The 17,923-nt window shown below is 41.6% G+C and overlaps 1 non-coding gene across 1 annotated transcript; it reads right to left on the bottom strand.

Annotated features, from left to right (window-relative positions):
- Window positions 1–12,690: 12,690 nt before the first annotated feature.
- Window positions 12,691–12,798, bottom strand: LOC130971965 (small nucleolar RNA R71). Its single transcript, XR_009083173.1, has one exon. It is a non-coding gene; the product is annotated as a small nucleolar RNA R71 (small nucleolar RNA).
- Between the last annotated feature and the right edge of the window lie 5,125 nt (window positions 12,799–17,923).

Here is a 17,923-nt window from a genome sequence, read left to right as displayed (position 1 = left end):
GAGTAGCATCAAGATGGCACATATGGGAGCTACCCTATACCGTATTGCCCAAAATCTTCTCCTTCATGCTACCAAGGCCTTTATGGAGGAGGCTAAGCGGGAGTTTGATAGAATGAAGGGTTTGAAGGAGGAGCTCCAAGTGAAAGTGACCAAGCTGGAGAAGGAGTTGGAGAGTGAAAAGGCTAGTTCCGTTGCCTTGGCAGCTTCTGTGCAGTTGGCTGAAGACACGGCGTTGAGGCACAAGGATAGCTATGTCACGACCTATAGGGAAGTGATGCGTCTCAGGGGGGAGTTGGAGTCAGCCCAAGCTGATTATGCCGATCTCCAGGGTCACCTTGTGGGCAGCGCAACTGCTGCTTATGAGAGCCTGAAGGAGCAGGTTTGGGTTCTTGCCCTCGAGGTCGACCTTACTCTCTTCAGCCTGGATAATGTTGTGAAGGATGGCAAGATTGTCCCTGACGAAGATGATGATGTTGAACCTCCCTCTATGCCTGCTACCAAAGCCCCTCTGGTGCCGACTTCTTTAGTTCCTGAAGTCGGTCATTCTGAGTTGGAACCTGATTGTCAAATCTTAATCCGGGATGATGGGACAGTGGACGCTGTTCCTCTTCAGACTCGCCCTCCCTCACCCCATGTTGATGCTGCCGAGAAGCCTTTGGATTCTTAATGAATTTTCTGGATGTTTGTGTGGACAGCCCGGCTTGTGGGCTTTTTGAACTCTTTATATTTTGTAAATGGTGGTACTGACTTTTGCAACATTTCTAGTTGCTTGTTTAGCAACTTTATTTTGAAAAACAAAGTAATTCCCAAGCTCTTGGGGCTGGTTTTGATAGCCCTTTGAGTTTGTTATTATTATAACTTTGTGTTTTTCGTAACATATCTGTCTGCATTCATTTTGGTACCTTCCTAGGTTTTGGGAGTGTTGGAACTTTCGTTGTCTGACCTCTTTGGATTGGCTTGATTCCCTCGAGCCTTTGCCTGATGTTATTTTTAGTAATTTGTTTTGTTTGGACCTTGTTCAGGTCTATTAAGGTTTTCGAGAGGTCGATTTTGCCATGTTGGTTTTGTCCAGGTTGTTGTTAGTAATCCTCTTTTTTGGACCTTTGTTTAGGTCTCTTTTAGGGATTACTTTCGAAACCTTGTGTTTTGGGCTGACTTTATCATGTCGGGCCCTTCTAAGTTATTTTTGTAATCCTCTTTCTTGGACTTTGTTCAGGTCTCTTTCAGGGATTAATTTTATAAATTTTATGTTTTGGGCCGACTTCATCATGTCGGGCCTTTCCAAGTTATTTTTGTAATCCTCTTTCTTGGACCTTGTTCAGGTCTCTTTCAGGGATTACTTTTATAACTTTTATGTTTTGGGCCGACTTTATCACACCGACCCCTTTTAAGTTATAGTAATCCTCTTTTATAGGGTTGACCAGACCTCTTTCCAGGGATTTACTTATAACTTTGGTTATTGCGACTGGTCTGACTTCTTTACGTCATCCAGTCTTTAAGTTATTTTTTTAGCAATCCATTTTATTAAGACCTCGTCAGGTCCTTTTTATGGATCACTTTCGATAACTTCTTACATTATTCTGTTTTCATCTTTACCGATTATGTGGAAATTGGGTTTAATCCTCGTTTGGTCGACCTTTTAATGAATTTGGTTTTCATCTCTGTTGGTCTTTATCGTGATCGTGTAGTGAATTTGATTTTCACTTTCTCCCGATCTGTAGCTTTATAATCGGACGATGAATGTTTCAAATTAATGCGGCTTGAGGATTTGTAGAAGATCTAAACAGATTTTATTTAAAATAAAATGCAAATATATACATGCGGGAGTTTTATCCTCTAAGTCGGGTAATTTGTAGGTCTTGGCTTGGCGCCTCATTAAAAAACCTTGTTAGGAAAAAGAATGTGCCTTATCCTAAGATCCTTTATCATCCCTAACTGTAGTACCTTCTTTAAGTTGCAGGCGTGCCATGACCTAGGAAGCTCTCGCCCATCGAGTTCGCTCAGTCTGTAGTAGTCCTTTCCCAGTACTTCTATGACTCGGTAGGGTCCTTTCCAGCTGCCAGCTCTCCTTCTCCAGGTCGGGTTGTTTCGATATCATTTCTGATTAGGATGAGGTCGTTCTCAGCAAAAACTCGCTGCACTACCTTTAGATTGTATCTCGAAGCCATTTGACATTTTAATGCTTCTTCCCTAATCCGAGCTCTTTCTTGGACTTCCAGAAGTAGGTCGAGTTCTTCCCTTTGAAGTTGGGAGTTGGCTTCTGATGAGCAGATAATTTATACGCTTTTTGGCATTGTTTTTAGGTAGTTTTTAGTAGGATCTAGCTACTTTTAGGGATGTTTTCATTAGTTTTTATGCTAAATTCACATTTCTGGATTTTACTATGAGTTTGTGTATTTTTCTGTGATTTCAGGTAATTTCTGGCTAAAATTGAGGGACCTGAGCAAAACTCTAATAAAAGGCTGACAAAGGACTGCTGATGCTATTGGATTCTGACCTCCCTGCACTCAAAATGGATTTTCTGAAGCTACAGAACTCCAAATGGTGCACTCTTAACGGCGTTGGAAAGTAGACATCTAGATCTTTCCAGCAATATATAATCATCCATGCTTTATTCGAGATTAGATGACGTAAATTGGCACTCAACGCCAGTTCCATGCTGCATTCTGGAGTCAAATGCCAGAAACACGTCACGAACCAGAGTTGAACGCCAAAAACACGTTACAACTTGACGTTCAACTTCAAAAGAAGCCTCTGCACGTGTAAAGCTCAAGCTCAGCCCAAGCACACACCAAGTGGGCCCTGGAAGTGGATTTCTGCATCAATTACTTACTTCTGTAAACCTGGTGCACGAAATTGTGATCACTACAACTCAAAACAATCCCTAGTAATGGCTCCAAAGACTTGGTGCTCAATACCATGGCATAAACACAACTTCGCACAACTAACCAGCAAGTGCACTGGGTCATCCAAGTAATAAACCTTACGCGAGTAAGGGTCGATCCCACGGAGATTGTTGCTATGAAGCAAGCTATGGTCACCTTGTAAATCTTAGTCAGGCAGACTCAAATGGGCATAGATGATGAATAAAACATAAAGATAAAGATAGTGATACTTATGTATATCATTGGCAAGAGCTTCAGATAAGCGTATGAAGATGCCTTCCCTTCCGTCTCTCTGCTTTCCTACTGTCTTCATCCAATCCTTCTTACTCCTTTCCATGGCAAGCTTATGCAAGGGTTTCACCGTTGTCAGTGGCTACCTTCCATCCTCTCAGTGAAAATGTTCCTATGCTCTGTCACAGCATATGGCTAATCAGCTGTCGGTTCTCGGTCAGGCCGGAATAGAATCCAGTGATTCTTTTGCGTCTGTCACTAACGCCCCGCCTGCTAGGAGTTTGAAGCACGTCACAGTCATTCAATCATTGAATCCTACTCAGAATACCACAGACAAGGTTAGACCTTCCGGATTCTCTTGAATGCCGCCATCAGTTCTCGCCTATACCACGAAGACTTTGATCTCACGGAATGGCTGGCTCGTTTGTCAGGCGAGCACTCGGTTGTCAGGCGATCAACCATGCATCGTGTATCAGGAATCCAAGAGATAAACACTAGAGCCTTGTTGCTTGTAGAACAAGAGTGGTTGTCAGTCACTTTGTTCATGGGTGAGAATGATGATGAGTGTCACGGATCATCACATTCATCAAGTTGAATAACAAGTGATATCTTGGACAAAGAACAAGCGGAATTGAATAGAAGAACAATAGTAATTGCATTAATACTCGAGGTACAGCAGAGCTCCACACCTTAATCTATGGTGTGTAGAAACTCCACCGTTGAAAATACATAAGAACAAGGTCTAGGCATGGCCGAATGGCCAGCCTCCCAAATGATCTAAGATAGCATGAGACTCAAAGATAGCTACCAAGATGTCTAATACAATAGTAAAAGGTCCTACTTATAGAAAACTAATAGCCTAAGGTGTACAAAGATGAGTAAATGACATAAAAATCCACTTCCGGGCCCACTTGGTGTGTGCTTGGGCTGAGCAATGAAGCATTTTCGTGTAGAGACTCTCCTTGGAGTTAAACGCTAGCTTTGGTGCCAGTTTGGGCGTTTAACTCCCATTCTTGTGCTAGTTCCGGCGTTTAACGCTGGAATTCCTGAGGGTGACTTTGAACGCCAGTTTGGGCCATCAAATCTTGGGCAAAGTATAGACTATCATATATTGCTGGAAAGCCCAGGATGTCTACTTTCCAACGCCGTTGAGAGCGCGCCAATTGGGCTTCTGTAGCTCCAGAAAATCCACTTCGAGTGCAGGGAGGTCAGAATCCAACAGCATCTGCAGTCCTTTTCAGTCTCTGAATCAGATTTTTGCTCAGGTCCCTCAATTTCAGCCAGAAAATACCTGAAATCACAGAAAAACACACAAACTCATAGTAAAGTCCAGAAAAGTGAATTTTAACTAAAAACTAATAAAAATATACTAAGAACTCAACTAAAACTACCAAAAACATACTAAAAACAATGCCAAAAAGGGTACAAATTATCCGCTCATCACAACACCAAACTTAAATTGTTGCTTGTCTCCAAGCAACTGAAAATCAAATAAGATAAAAAGAAGAGAATATACTATAGACTCCAAATTATCAATGAAACTAAGCTCCAAATTAGATGAGCGGGACTAGTAGCTTTTTGCCTCCGAATAGTTTTGGCATCTCACTTTATCCTTTGAAATTCAGAATGATTGGCTTCTTTAGGAACTCAGAATCTGGATAGTGTTATTGATTCTCCTAGTTAAGTATGATGATTCTTGAACACAGCTACTTATTGAGTCTTGGCCGTGGCCCAAAGCATTCTGTCTTCCAGTATTACCACCGGATACATACATGCCATAGACACATAATTGGGTGAACCTTTTCAGATTATGACTCAGCTTTGCTAGAGTCCCCAATTAGAGGTGTCCAGGGTTCTTAAGCACACTCTTTTTGCCTTGGATCATAACTTTATTTCTTTCTTTTTCGCTTTTTTTTTTCGTCTCTCTCTCTCTTTTCTTTTTTTTTTGTATTCACTGCTTTTTCTTGCTTCAAGAATCATTTTTATGATTTTTCAGATCCTCAGTAACATGTCTCCTTTTTCATCATTCTTTCAAGAGCCAACAACTTTAACATTCATGAACCACAAATTCAAAAGACATATGCACTGTTCAAGCATACATTCAGAAAACAAAAAGTATTGTCACCACATCAAACTAATTAAGCTAGTTTTAAAGATGAATTCGAAATCCTGTACTTCTTGTTCTTTTGTAATAAAAACAGTTTTCATTTAAGAAAGGTGATGGATTCATATTCATAACTTTAAGGCATAGACACTAAGACACTAATGATCATAAGACACAAACATGGACAAACATAAAGCACAATTTTCGAAAAAAAAAAACAGAAAAATAAAGAACAAGGAGATTAAAGAACGGGTCCACCTTAGTGATGGCGGCTTGTTCTTCCTCTTGAAGGTCTTATGGAGTGCTTGAGCTCCTCAATGTCTCTTCCTTGTCTTTGTTGCTCCTCTCTCATGATTCTTTGATCTTCTCTAATTTCATGGAGGATGATGGAGTGTTCTTGATGCTCCACCCTCAGTTGTCCCATGTTGGAACTCAATTCTCCTAGGGAGGTGTTAAGTTGCTCCCAATAGTCTTGTGGAGGAAAGTGCATCCCTTGAGGTATCTCAGGGGTCTCATGATGAGAGGGGTCTCTTGTTTGCTCCATCCTTTTCTTAGTGATGGGCTTGTCCTCATCAATGGGGATGTCTCCCTCTATGTCAACTCCAACTGAATAACAGAGGTGACAAATGAGGTGAGGAAAGGCTAACCTTGCTAAGGTAGAGGACTTATCCGCTACCTTATAGAGTTCTTGGGCTATAACCTCATGAACTTCCACTTCTTCTCCAATCATGATGCTATGGATCATGATGGCCTGGTCTAGAGTAACTTTGGACCGGTTGCTAGTGGGAATGATGGAGCGTTGGATGAACTCCAACCATCCTCTAGCCACGGGCTTGAGGTCATGCCTTCTCAATTGAACCGGCTTGCCTCTTGAATCTCTCTTCCATTGTGCGCCCTCTTCACATATGACTGTGAGGACTTGGTCCAACCTTTGATCAAAGTTGACCCTTCTAGTGTAAGGATGTTCATCTCCTTGCATCATAGGCAAGTTGAATGCTAACCTTACATTTTCCGGACTAAAATCCAAGTATTTCCCCCGAACCATAGTAAGATAATTCTTTGGATCCGGGTTCACACTTTGATCATGGTTCTTGGTGATCCATGCATTAGCATAGAACTCTTGAACCATTAAGATTCCAACTTGTTGAATGGGGTTGGTAAGAACTTCCCAACCTCTTCTTCGGATCTCATGGCAGATTTCCGGATATTCACCCTTTTTGAGTGAAAAGGGGACCTCGGGGATCACCTTCTTCAAGGCCACAACTTCATAGAAGTGGTCTTGATGCACCCTTGAGATGAATCTATCCATCTCCCATGACTCGGAGGTGGAAGCTTTTTGCCTTCCCTTTCCTCTTTCTAGAGGTTTCTCCGGCCTTGGATGCCATAAATGGTTATGGAAAAACAAAAAGCAATGCTTTTACCACACCAAACTTAAAAGGTTTGCTCGTCCTCGAGCAAAAGAAGAAAGAAGAGAGTAGAAGAAGAAGAAATGAGGAAGAAGGGGGTGGCTTTGTGTTCGGCTAAAGAGGGGGAGAAGTGGTGTTTAGGTTGCGTGAAAATGAAGGGGTGAAGAAGGGTTTATATAGGAGAGGTGGGGGTGATGGTTCGGCCATGTATGGGTGGGTTTGGGAGGGAAAGTGGTTTGAATTTGAGTGGTGAGGTAGGTGGGGTTTTATGAAGGATGGATGTGAGTGGTGAAGAGAAAGATGGGATTTGATAGGTGAAGGGTTTTTGGGGAAGAGGTATTGAGGTGATTGGTGAATGGGTGAAGAAGATAGAGAGAGTGGTGGGGTTGGTGGGGATCCTGTGGGGTCCACAGATCCTGTGGTGTCAAGGAAAAGTCATCCCTGCACCAAATGGCATTCAAAATCACGTTTTGAGCCATTTCTGGCGTTAAACGCCGGGCTGGTGCCCATTCCTGGCGTTTAACGCCAGGTTCTTGCCCATTTCTGGCGTTTAACGCCAGTGTGGTGCCCCTTTCTGGCGTTAAACGCCCAGAATGGTGCCAGACTGGGCGTTAAACGCCCAACTGCTAACCTCACTGGCGTTTAAACGCCAGCAATATCTTCCTCCAGGGTGTGCTGTTTTTCTTCCTGTTTTTCATTCTGTTTTTGCTTTTTCAATTGATTTTGTGACTTCTTATGATCATCAACCTACAAAAAAAAAACATAAAATAACAAAGGAAAATAGATAAAATATAATCATTGGGTTGCCTCCCAACAAGCGCTTCTTTAATGTCAGTAGCTTGACAGAGGGCTCTCATGGAGCCTCACAGATACTCAGAGCAATGTTTGAACCTTCCAACACCAAACTTAGAGTTTGAATGTGGGGGTTCAACACCAAACTTAGAGTTTGGTTGTGGCCTCCCAACACCAAACTTAGAGTTTGACTGTGGGGGCTCTGTTTGACTCTGATTTGAGAGAAGCTCTTCATGCTTCCTCTCCATGGTGACAGAGGGATATCCTTGAGCCTTAAACACAAAGGATTCTTCATTCACTTGAATGATCAGTTCACCTCCATCAACATCAATCACAGCCTTTGCTGTGGCTAGGAAGGGTCTGCCAAGGATGATGGTTTCATCCATGCACTTCCCAGTCTCTAGGACTATGAAATCAGTAGGGATGTAATGGTCTTCAATCTTAACCAAAACATTCTCTACAAGTCCATAAGCTTGTTTTCTTGAGTTGTCTGCCATCTCTAATGAGATTTTTGCAGCTTGCACCTCAAAGATCCCTAGCTTCTCCATTACAAAGAGAGGCATGAGGATTACACTTGATCCTAAGTCACACAGAGCCTTCTTGAAGGTCATGGTGCCTATGGTACAAGGTATGGAAAACTTCCCAGGATCTTGTCTCTTTTGAGGTAATTTCTGCCTAGACAAGTCATCCAGTTCTTTGGTGAGCAAAGGAGGTTCATTCTCCCAAGTCTCATTTCCAAATAACTTGTCATTTAGCTTCATGATTGCTCCAAGGTATTTAGCAACTTGCTCTTCAGTGATATACTCATCCTCTTCAGAAGAAGAATACTCATCAGAGCTTATGAAAGGCAGAAGTAAGTCCAATGGAATCTCTATGGTCTCATTTTGAGCCTCAGATTCCCATGGTTCCTCATTGGGAAACTCAGTGGAGGTCAGTGCACGCCCATTGAGGTCTTCCTCAGTGGCGTTCACTTCCTCCCCTTCCTCTCCAAATTCGGCCATATTGATGGCCTTGCACTCTCCTTTTGGATTTTCTTCTGTGTTGCTTGGAAGAGTACTTGGAGGGAGTTCAGTAACTTTCTTGCTCAGCTGTCCCACTTGTGCCTCCAAATTTCTAATGGAGGACCTTGTTTCAGTCATGAAACTTTGAGTGGTTTTGATTAGATCAGAGACCATGGTTGCTAAGTCAGAGGGGTTCTGCTTAGAATTCTCTGTCTGTTGCTGAGAAGATGATGGAAAAGGCTTGCCATTGCTAAACCTGTTTCTTCCACCATTATTGTTGTTGAAACCTTGTTGAGGTCTCTCTTGATTCTTCCATGAGAAATTTGGGTGATTTCTCCATGAAGAATTATAGGTGTTTCCATAGGGTTCTCCTAGGTAATTCACCTCTTCCATTGAAGGGTTGATGAGCGGATGATTTGTATACTTTTTGGCATTGTTTTTAGTATGCTTTTGATATGATCTAGTTAGTTTTTAGTATATTTTTATTAGTTTTTAGTTAAAATTCACTTTTCTGGACTTTACTATGAGTTTGTGTGTTTTTCTGTGATTTCAGGTATTTTCTGGCTGAAATTGAGGGACCTGAGCAAAAATCTGATCCAGAGACCAAAAAGGACTGCAGATGCTGTTGGATTCTGACCTCCCTGCACTCGAAGCGGATTTTCTGGAGCTACAGAAGCCCAATTGGCGCGCTCTCAACGGCGTTGGAAAGTAGACATCCTGAGCTTTCCAGCAATATATGATAGTCCATACTTTGCCCAAGATTTGATGGCCCAAACCGGCGTTCAAAGTCACCTCAAGAAATCCCAGCGTTAAACGCTGGAACTGGCACCTAATTGGGAGTTAAACGCCCAAACTGGCACTAAAGCTGGCGTTTAACTCCAAGGAGAGTCTCTACACGAAATTTCTTCATTGCTCAGTCCAAGCACACACCAAGTGGGCCCGGAAGTGGATTTTTATGTCATTTACTCATCTATGTACTAGTTTTCTATAAGTAGGACCTTTTTGTATTAAGACATCTTGGTAGCTATCTTTGAGTTTTATGCTATCTTAGATCATTGGGAGGCTGGCCATTCGGCCATGCCTAGACCTTATGCTTATGTATTTTCAACGGTGGAGTTTCTACACCATAGATTAAGGTGTGGAGCTCTGCTGTACCTCGAGTATTAATGCAATTACTATTGTTCTTCCATTCAATTCCGCTTGTTCTTTATCCAAGATATCACTTGTTCTTCAACATGATGAAGGTGATGATTGACGCCCATCACCATTCTCACCCATGAACAAGGTGACTGACAACCATTCTTGTTCTACAAGCATCTGAGGCTTAGTGAATATCTCTTGGATTCCTGATTGCACGATGCATGGTTGATCGCCTGACAACCGAGTGCTCGCCTGACAAACGAGCCCACCATTCCGTGAGATCAGAGTCTTCGTGGTATAGGCAAGAACTGATGGCAGCATTCAAGAGAATCCGGAAGGTCTAACCTTGTCTGTGGTATTCTGAGTAGGATTCAATGATTGAATGACTGTGACGTGCTTCAAACCTGTAACCTACTGGGCGTTAGTGACAGACGCAAAAGAGTTATTCTATTCCGGTAGGGGAGGGAACCAAACCGGTGATTGGCAGCACTGTGACAGAGTGTGTGCATTAGCTTTCACTGCGCGGATGGGAGGTAGCTGCTGACAACAGTGAAACCTTATACGAGCTTGCCATGGAAAGGAGTAAGAAAGGATTGGATGAAGACAGTAGGAAAGCAGAGAGACGGAAGGGAAGGCATCTTCATACACTTGTCTGAAGCTCTTACACCAATGATATACATAAGTATCTCTATCCTTATCTTTTATGTTATTTTCGTTCATCACCATATACATCTGAGTTTGCCTGACTAAGATTTACAAGATGACCATAGCTTGCTTCAATACTAACAATCTCCGTGGGATCGACCCTTACTCACGTAAGGTTTATTACTTGGACGACCCAGTGCACTTGCTGGTTAGTTGTGCGAAGTTGTGTAATGCCATGGTATTGAGCCACCAAGTTCTTGGAGCCATTACCGGGGATTATTTGAGTTGTGAAAAAGTATTGTTCACAATTTCGCGCACCAAGTTTTTGGCGCCGTTGCCGGGGATTGTTTAGGCTGGACAACTGACGGTTCATCTTGTTGCTTAGATTAGGTATTATTTTTTTCGAAATTCTTGAAGATGAATTCTAGAGTTTCATGATGATTTGTTGAAATCTGGCTGGCTGAGAAGCCATGTCTAATCTCATTGGACCGAGGTTTCAACTTATCACCACAAGAACTTGTTGATTTCTTATCAATCTTGCTTTTGGAGCAGTGATTTGCTAAGGCTTGGCTGGCCTCTGGCCATGTCTAGTGTTTTGGACCGAAGCTTTCTTTGAAAGCTTGGCTGGCTGTGAAGCCATGTCTAATTCCTGGACCGGAGTCTTAGACTAGCATTGCACTGATTCCTGGAATTCTCATTAAGAATTTTGATACCTTTTCCTACTTAATTTTCGAAAAACACAAAAAAATTACAAAATCAAAAAGACCAAAAATATTTGATGTTTCTTGCTTAAGTTCAGTGTCTCATCCTAAGTTTGGTGTCAAATGCATGTTTTTGTTATAATTTTCGAATCCATGCATATATTTCTTTGTTCTGATCTTTGAATTCTATTGACTTGAAGCATTTTGTGTGTCTCATATGCATTCTCATATTGTTAGTGTCAGTAGTATACAAACTGCTAAGTTTGGTGTCTTGCATGCATTGTTAATTAGTTCATTTTGCATTTTGATTATAAAAAAAAAAATCCAAAAATATTTTTAATTTGTGTCTTTTCAAGTCAATGATACAAAGAATTGAAGATTCAGAACATACTGCAGAGGAATTACACAGAAAAAGCTGAGCATTCAAAAATGCCCAGTGAAGAAGGCAGACTGGCGTTTAAACGCCAGCCAGGGTACCTGGTTGGGCGTTTAACGCCCAAAAAGGTAGCATTTTGGGCGTTAAACGCCAGAATGTATACCATTCTGGGCGTTTAACGCCAGGATGGTGCTAGGGGGAAGATTTTGTTTTCAAATCAATTTTTTCTTAGTTTTTCAAAATCAAATCTTTTTCAAATCAAATCTTTTCAATCAAATATTTTCAAAATCAATTTCTTTCCTTTTTAAAAGATACTTACTAACAATTAATGATTTGATTGAACATCTCAAAATTGTTGCCTTTTCTGTTGAGGAAGGTTTTATGTTTGAATCATATCTTTTCTTGTTAGGCAAGTCATTAATTTTTAAAATCATATCTTTTCAAATTGTTTTCAAATCATATCTTCTCAATCACATCTTTTTAAAACCATAACTTTTCAATTAAATCTTTTTAACCACATCTTTTTCAAAATAGTTTTCAATCAAATCTTTTTAATTTCTAATTTTAAAATCTTTTTCAAAATCACTTGATTTCTTTTCCACTTTGATTTTCGAAAATCATTAATGTTTTTCAAAAATGTTTTCAAAATATTTTAATGAATTTTCGAAAATTCTCTTCCCTCCTTCCCACATCCTTCTATTTATGGAGTACCACTCCTTCTAAATGCACAATTCGAACCTTATCTAATTAAAGTTCGAATTCTTCTTCTCCTTCTTCTTTCTATTTCTCTTTTCCTCTGACATTTCAAGGAATCTCTATACTGTGACATAGAGGATTCCACACTTTCTATTTCTCTTCTCTTTCATATGAGCAGGAGCAGAGACAAAGGCATTCTTGTTGAAGCTGACCCTGAACCTGAGAGGACCTTGAAGCGAAAGCTAAGAGAAGCCAAGGCACAACTCTCTTTAGAGGACCTGACCGAATTCTTCAAGGAAGAAGAACACATGGCAGCCGAAAACAACAACAATGCCAACAATGCAAGGAAGGTGCTGGGTGACTTTACTGCACCTACTCCTGATTTTTATGGGAGAAGCATCTCTATCCCTGCCATTGGAGCAAACAACTTTGAGCTTAAGCCTCAATTAGTTTCTCTAATGCAACAGAATTGCAAGTTTCATGGACTTCCAATGGAAGATCTTCATCAGTTCTTAGCTGAGTTCTTGCAAATCTGTGACACAGTCAAGACTAATGGGGTTAACCCTGAGGTCTATAGACTGATGCTATTCCCTTTTGCTGTGAGAGACAGAGCTAGAATATGGTTGGACTCTCAACCTAAAGAAAGCCTGGACTCTTGGGAAAAGCTAGTCAATGCCTTCTTGGCAAAGTTCTTTCCACCACAAAGATGGAGTAAGCTTAGAGTGGAAGTCCAAACCTTCAGACAGAAGGATGGAGAATCCCTCTATGAAGCTTGGGAAAGATACAAACAATTAATCAGAAGATGTCCCTCAGACATGCTTTCTGAATGGAGCATCATAGGTATTTTCTATGATGGTCTCTCTGAACTATCCAAGATGTCTTTGGATAGCTCGGCTGGAGGATCTCTTCATCTGAAGAAGACGCCTGCAGAAGCTCAAGAATTGATTGAAATGGTTGCAAATAACCAATTCATGTACACTTCTGAAAGGAATCCTGTGAACAATGGGACTAGTCAGAAGAAAGGAGTTCTTGAGATTGACACTCTGAATGCCATATTGGCTCAGAACAAGATATTGACTCAACAAGTCAATTTGATTTCTCAAAGTCTGTCTGGAATGCAAAATGCACCAAGCAGTACTAAGGAAGCTTCATCTGAGGGAAGAAGCTTATGATCCTGAGAACCCTTCAGTGGAAGAGGTAAATTACCTAGGAGAACCCTATGGTAACACCTATAATTCTTCATGGAGAAATCACCCAAATCTCTCATGGAAGAATCAAGAGAGACCTCAACAAGGTTTCAATAATAATGGTGGAAGAAACAGGTTTAACAATGGTAAACCTTTTCCATCATCTTCTCAGCAACAGACAGAGAGCTCTAAGCAGAGTACCTCTGACTTAGCAACCATGGTCTCTGATCTAATCAAAACCACTCAAAGTTTCATGACTGAAACTAGATCCTCCATTAGGAATTTGGAAGGACAAGTGGGTCAGCTGAGCAAGAAAATTACTGAACTTCCCCCAAGCACTCTCCCAAGTAACACTGAAGAAAATCCAAAAGGAGAGTGCAAAGCCATAAATATGGCCGAATTCTGGGAGGAGAAGAGGCAGTGAACGCCACTGAGGAAGGCCTCACTGGACGTCCACTGGCCTCCAATGAGTTCCCCAATGAGGAACCTGGGAATCTGAGGCTCAAACTGAGACCATAGAGATTCCCTTGGACTTACTACTGCCTTTCATGAGCTTTGATGAGTATTCTTCCTCTGAAGAGGATGAGTATGTCACTGAAGAGCAAGTTGCTAAATACCTTGGAGCAATCATGAAGCTGAATGACAAGTTATTTGGAAATGAGACTTGGGAGGATGAACCCCCTTTGCTCACCAAAGAACTGGATAACTTGTCTAGGCAGCAATTGCCTCAAAAGAGGCAAGATCCTGGGAAGTTTTCTATACCTTGTACCATAGGCACCATGACCTTCAAGAAGGCCTTGTGTGACTTAGGGTCAAGTGTAAACCTCATGCCCCTCTCTGTAATGGAGAAATTAGGGATCTTTGAGGTGCAAGCTGCAAGAATCTCATTAGAGATGGCAGACAATTCAAGAAAACAAGCTCATGGACTTGTAGAGAATGTTTTGGTGAAGATTGAAGACCATTACATTCCTACTGACTTCATAGTCCTAGAGACTGGGAAGTGCATGGATGAATCCATCATCCTTGGCAGACCCTTCCTAGCCACAGCAAAGGCTGTGATTGATGTTGATAGAGGAGAGTGATCATTCAAGTGAATGAAGAATCCTTGGGTTTAAGGCCCAAGGATATCCCTCTGTCATCATGGAGAAGAAGCATAAAGAGCTTCTCTCAAAACAGAGCCAAACAGAGCCCCCACAGTCAAACTCTAAGTTTGGTGTTGGGAGGCCACAACCAAACTCTAAGTTTGGTGTTGAACCCCCACATTCAAACTCTAAGTTTGGTGTTGGGAGGTTCCAACACGGTTCTGAACAACTCTGAGGCTCCATGAGAGTCCTCTGTCAAGCTAATGACAGTAAAGAAGCGCTTGTTGGGAGGCAACCCAATGTTTTATAATTAATTATTTTCTTTTGTTATTTATCTTTTTTGTAGGTTGATGATCATAAGAAGTCACAAAAACAATGAAAAAAGCAAAAACAAAATGAAAAACAGGAAGAAAAACAGCACACCCTGGAGAAGAAGAAGCTGGCGTTCAAACGCCAGTAATGCTAACTGTTGGGCGTTTAACGCCCAGTCTGGCACCATTCTGGGCGTTTAACGCCAGAAAGGGGCACCAGACTGGCGTTAAACGCCAGTAAAGGGTAAAAACCTGGCGTTAAACGCCAGGAATGGGCACCAGCCCGGCGTTTAACGCCAGAAAGGCTCAAAACGTGGATTTTGATGCCATTTGGTGCAAGGATGCCTTTTCCTTGACACTACAGGATCTGTGGACCCCACAGGACCCACCATCATTCTCTCTCTTCTTCCCTCACTCACCAATCACCTCAACACCTCTTCCCCAAAAACCCCTCACCTATCAAATCCCATCTTTCTCTTCACCATTCACATCCATCCTTCATAAATCCCCACCAACCTCACCCTTCAAATTCAAACCACTTTCCCTCCCAAACCCACCCTCCATGGCCGAACCATTCACCCCCTCTCTCCTATATATACCCTTCTTCAACCCTTCATTTTCACACAACCTAACACCCTTTCTTACCCTTCTAGGCCGAACACACCACCTTCCCCCTCTTCCTCATTTTCTTCTTCTCCTACTCTCTTCTTTCTTCTTTTGCTCGAGGACGAGCAAACATTTAAGTTTGGTGTGGTAAAAGCGTTGCTTTTTCATAACCATTTATGGCATCCAAGGCCGGAGAAACCTCTAGAAAGAGGAAAGGGAAGGCAAAGGCTTCTACCTCCGAGTCATGGGAGATGGATAGATTCCTCTCAAGGGTGCATCAAGACCACTTCTATGAAGTTGTGGCCTTGAAGAAGGTGATCCCCGAAGTCCCCTTTTCACTCAAAAAGGGTGAATATCCGGAGATCCGCCATGAGATCCGAAGAAGAGGTTGGAAGTACTTACCAACCCCATTCAACAAGTCGGAATCTTGATGGTTCAAGAGTTCTATGCCAATGCATGGATCACCAAGAACCATGACCAAAGTGTGAACCCGGATCCAAAGAATTATCTTACTATGGTTCGGGGGAAATACTTGGATTTTAGTCCAGAAAGTGTGAGGGTGGCGTTCAACTTGCCTATGATGCAAGGAGATGAGCATCCTTACACTAGAAGGGTCAACTTTGATCAAAGGTTGGACCATGTCCTCACAGTCATATGTGAAGAGGGCGCACAATGGAAGCAAGATTCAAGAGGAAAGCCGGTCCAATTGAGAAGGCATGACCTCAAACCCGTGGCTAGAGGATGGTTAGAGTTCATACAACGCTCAATCATTCCCACTAGCAACCGGTCCGAAGTTACCATAGACCGGGCTATCATGATCCATAGCATCATGATTGGAGAAGAAATAGAGGTTCATGAGGTTATAGCCCAAGAACTCTATAGGGTGGCGGACAAGACCTCTACCTTGGCAAGGTTAGCCTTTCCTCACCTTATTTGTCACCTCTGTTATTCAGTGGGAGTTGACATAGAGGGAGACATCACCATTGATGAGGACAAGCCCATCACTAAGAAAAGGATGGAGTACACAAGAGATCCCACTCATCATGAGATCCCTAAGATTCCTCAAGGGATGAATTTTCCTCCACAAGACTATTGGGGGCAACTAAACACCTCCCTAGGAGAGTTGAGTTCCAATATGGGACAACTAAGGGTGGAGCACCAAGAACACTCCATTCTCCTCCATGAAATTAGAGAAGAACAAAGAATCATGAGAGAGGAGCAACAAAGGCAAGGAAGAGACATTGAGGAGCTCAAGCACTCCATAGGACCTTCAAAAGCAAGGAAGAGCCGCCATCATGAGGTGGACCCATTCCTTGATTTCCTTGTTCTTTATTCCTTTGTTTTTCGATTTTTATGCTTATGGTTATCCATGCTTGTGTCTTATGATCATTAGTGTCTTAGTGTCTATGCCTTAAAGTTATGAATGTCCTATGAATCCATCACTTTCTTAAAAATGTGCTTAATTGAAAAAGGAAGAATTGCATGAATTTTGAATTTTATAATAGTTTAATTATTTTGATGTGGTGGCATATTTTTGTTCTCTGAATGTATGCTTAAACAGTGCATATGTATCTTGAATTTGTGGTTCATGAATGTTGGCTCTTGAAAGAATGATGAAAAAGGAGACATGTTATTGAGGATCTGAAAAATCAATAAATGATTTGAAGCAAGAAAAGCATTGCTATTCAAAAAAAAAAAAAAAGAAAGAGAGAAAACGAAAAAAAATAATAAGAGTTGTGATCCAAGGAAAATAAGAGTGTGCTTAAGAACCCTGGACATCTCTAATTGGGGACTTTAGCAAAGCTAAGTCACAATCTGAAAGGTTCACCAATTGTGTCTGTGGCATGTATGTATCCGGTGGTAATCTGGAAAGACAGAGTGCTTTGGGCCACAGCCAAGACTCAATAAATAGCTAGTTCAAGAATCATCAACTTTACTAGAGAATCATTAACACTATCTGGATTCTAAGTTCCTAAAGAAGCCAACCATTCTGAATTTCAAAGGATAGATTGAGATGCCAAAACTGTTCAGAGGCAAAAAGTTAAAAGCCCCGCTCATCTAATTATACTGATCTTCACAGATGTTTTTGGAATTCATTGCATATTCTCTTCCTTTTATCTTATTTGATTTCAGTTGCTTGGGGACAAGCACAATTTAAGTTTGGTGTTGTGATGAGCGGATGATTTGTATACTTTTTGGCATTGTTTTTAGTATGCTTTTGATATGATCTAGTTAGTTTTTAGTATATTTTTATTAGTTTTTAGTTAAAATTCACTTTTCTGGACTTTACTATGAGTTTGTGTGTTTTTTTCTGTGATTTCAGTATTTTCTGGCTGAAATTGAGGGACCTGAGCAAAATCTGATCCAGAGACTCAAAAGGACTGCAGATGCTGTTGGATTCTGACCTCCCTGCACTCGAAGCGGATTTTCTGGAGCTACAGAAGCCCAATTGGCGCGCTCTCAACGGCGTTGGAAAGTAGACATCCTGGCTTTCCAGCAATATATAATAGTCCATACTTTGCCCAAGATTTGATGGCCCAAACCGGCGTTCAAAGTCACCTCAAGAAATCCCAGCGTTAAACGCTGGAACTGGCACCTAATTGGGAGTTTAAACGCCCAAACTGGCACTAAAGCTGGCGTTTAACTCCAAGGAGAGTCTCTACACGAAATTTCTTCATTGCTCAGCCCAAGCACACACCAAGTGGGCCCGGAAGTGGATTTTTATGTCATTTACTCATCTATGTACTAGTTTTCTATAAG

This window comes from Arachis stenosperma, chromosome 3 (assembly GCF_014773155.1).
Source record: "Arachis stenosperma cultivar V10309 chromosome 3, arast.V10309.gnm1.PFL2, whole genome shotgun sequence".
Classification (NCBI taxonomy): Eukaryota; Viridiplantae; Streptophyta; class Magnoliopsida; order Fabales; family Fabaceae; genus Arachis; species Arachis stenosperma.
Note: the sequence above shows the minus strand (reverse complement) of the source record. Positions and strands in the feature narration are given on the sequence as shown.